Consider the following 3203-nt stretch of genomic DNA (forward strand, 5'->3'; position numbering starts at 1 on the left):
TTTCTGACTTCTGACCCTGTGATCTATCCACTGTACCTCCTTCATGAAACAATGTGTACCTAAATAGATATGTGTAAAATAAATTGGATGTAATGGGAGAGGAAGGCACTACCACCTGAGTTGGGGAAGATATCAGTAAAGTTTTTATATAGAAGGTAGCATTTAAACTGAATTTTGAAGGATACAAGAGATTCATTAAGGTAAAGGTGAGGAGGGACTGCATTCCAGGTGTGGAGATAATCAATACAAAGCATGGAGATAAGAGATGGGATGTTACATGTGAGGAATAGCTAGAAAGCCAGTTTAGCTATACTGAGGAAGATGAGAAGGGGAGTCATTTATAATAAAGTTGGAAAAATACATTGGAGCCAAGTGGTTTAAATAACAAACAGAAGAATTTTGATCATAGAGGCAGCTAGTAACCACTGCAATTTTTTGAGTAGGCACAGATGGGAGGATACCTTAGGTCATTTACTTCTATATTTATAACACTGGTGCCTAACGGAGGCAATGGAAATGGCAGGGAAGGAGTAATTGAATCTAAGGTAAGAGATTCAACTAAAAGAGCAAATTCTTGGCTTGATAGGACTTTCCTTGGCTCTTCTATGTGTCATCAGTGGTTTACCCTGGAAGACAAGGATAGCTTGACAGCCATGATAATAGTTCATACCACCAATTTTACATAGCAGTTTCCTCATGCCAACATGATGAGGTTGCTGTTTCAAGCAGTGCTATCACCAACTTACAGAGGAGGAAATTGAGAATTGGGTGGCTTGCTCAAAGTCACACAGTTAATAAATAATACCAAGCTACCTCTTGAGCCCAAGAGTGGACTCTTCCCTATCCTCCTGGTCCTTTACCTCAAACAGAGAAGAAGATGTCTGGGGAAATAAAAGTACAGTACAACTTTCACATATCTAATGGTTCCAGTGAACATCTGTGAATAGCACAAGACATGACTAGGCCAGAAAATAGACTTCAGATAAGTAAGCAGCAAGAGTAGACCAAGAATTGATTCCCAGAATGCATGGACACAGTGTTAGGTAGTACTGAGATGTCAGCAAACCACCCCTACTAGATAGAAATTCAGATTAGTAAAAAAAAAAAAAAAGCGATAGTTCAGACTAGTAAAAAAAAAATACAACAGACTTTTGAAAAATACAAAAAGTAATCAGCCTAAAACTGAGGAATGGTGTACCCATGATGCAATGCATATTTCCTTGGGGACTTTCTATGACATATAAGAATGCTGGTTGTAGGATATTCTAGAATTTTTGGAGGAATTTGACTATTTGTATAACATACAGTTCTTTGGGGAGTAGGAATTTTGCCTGTATGCCTATATATAAGAGTTGGTGTCAGGCCGGAGTATCAGAATCACAGAATCTCTGATTTGGAAGATACTTCAGAGATATTCTAGGTAACCTAATCTATCCTACAACTAAACAGGAATTCCCTTTACAACATCTTTGAAAACAGTCATCCAGCTTTCCCTTGAAGACTTCATGTAATGGAGAATGTACTACATTCCAAGGCAGTTCATTCCATTTAGGGAAAAATGCTAATCATTGGAAAGAATTTTTGTTTTTTCCCCCTCTTTCATTGAGCTAAAATCTAATTCTCTACAACTTTGACTTCTTTCTCCTATTTTTGTCCTCTGTTGGGAAGTAGAGAAAGTCTAATCCATCTTCTGCAGGCCATCTCTTCCAAAACTTAAAAAGAGTTATCATGTCCACCCTAAAAGTCGCCCTCATCTAATGCTAAACACTCCCACTTTCCTCAACTCATCATTCTATGGAACAACCTCCAATTCTCTTATCATCCTTATTGTTCTCCTCTCAACAGGTTTCATTTTTGCAGTATTCTTTCCAAAACATGACGCCCAGAGCTGAACACAACACTTTCTTTTTGATCAGAGCAAGGACTAATATGGTGATTGATATCACTTTCTTGACTCTGGACAATGGAGAGATTTCTTCAGGTTTCTAATCAGAGGCACAAGCTAGTCAAAGCATGCTGCTCTTGAAAGGTAATCCCGGTGATTTAATGCTCTAGGAATCCTTGATGGAAAGATTATAGGAGCATTCTTGACACAACTTGTCTATTCCCTATTAGAGTGGGTTCAACAAAACCCTAAGCCATTGTAGGCATCCAACCAATGTTTTTTGCTTGGTGGTTGGCTGAGTTGATGTGGGCAAGGGCTAAATGAGAACAATAATTGCTAGCAATGCTCTAGGAACAGAACCTCATTCCCTAGCAAAGATACTAGAAGATAGTTAATTTTGCCTTTTCCTTCATCCAGTAAAGGTCTATGGAAAAAGAAGGAGCAGAAATAAGAAAGGAGATTTATAGGATAATGTAGAACATACAATTGTCAATAATTTCTCCAAAGAGGACTCTTTGTCTCACTTATTTCATGCTTTTGGAATTCAAAGACCCCAGTTTCCCTTTTGACTTTGTGAGGAGTATAGTAGACATCCCCAAGATGAAATGGATCTGAGGAAAAAATAATCTGCTTTGTGATATTCTCAGTAAATGAATTAGTTCCTCAGAGTCATATTTCTCAAACTTTATCTTAACCACATGGCCTCAGACTGAACAGTCTAAAACTTGACAATCTGAATTGGACATTAGTCAATCTGCAGCCTGGAGAACCAGGTTATAAGTAAGATAGATGACTCCATGCCTCAGGTAAGGGTTAAGGATCCCTTGCAAAGGCTGTCTACGTTGATACCTGCCCTGACCGTTGGCTGCTGTTTTGTTTCTGCCTGATCCCTCCCTGACTCCAAATAAAAGAGCTAGTTGGTTAAGAAATGTTTGCAAATGCTGAATCATTTCATATAATAAAAAGCTACAATAGCAGTGGTCAGAGAGTATTTAACAACACAGATTTTTGCCTTTTCCTTTTCCTGCTCCAAAAGTAATGCCTTATTTCTGTGATATGCGGACTTCACCAGTCTGAGAAAAGTCACTCTCTGTATTCTTCTGAGTCTCTGACCAGGCCACATCATCCTCAGCCTTCTATTTTTTTTTCAAACCTACCCAATACCACTAAGAGGAGTTGGCAAAACACAGAACCATCGAATCCTAGAATGTTTTAACAGGAAGGGAAGTCCTCCCACCCTGGTTTTATCTGCAGGCTGTATAAAGGTTTGGGATTTAGCAATAGACTGTACTAGCTCAGCTTGTGAAAAAATCACATT

The sequence above is a fragment of the Phascolarctos cinereus genome, unplaced genomic scaffold (assembly GCF_003287225.1).
Source record: "Phascolarctos cinereus isolate Bilbo 61053 unplaced genomic scaffold, phaCin_HiC Scaffold_4;HRSCAF=312, whole genome shotgun sequence".
NCBI classification, from domain to species: Eukaryota; Metazoa; Chordata; class Mammalia; order Diprotodontia; family Phascolarctidae; genus Phascolarctos; species Phascolarctos cinereus.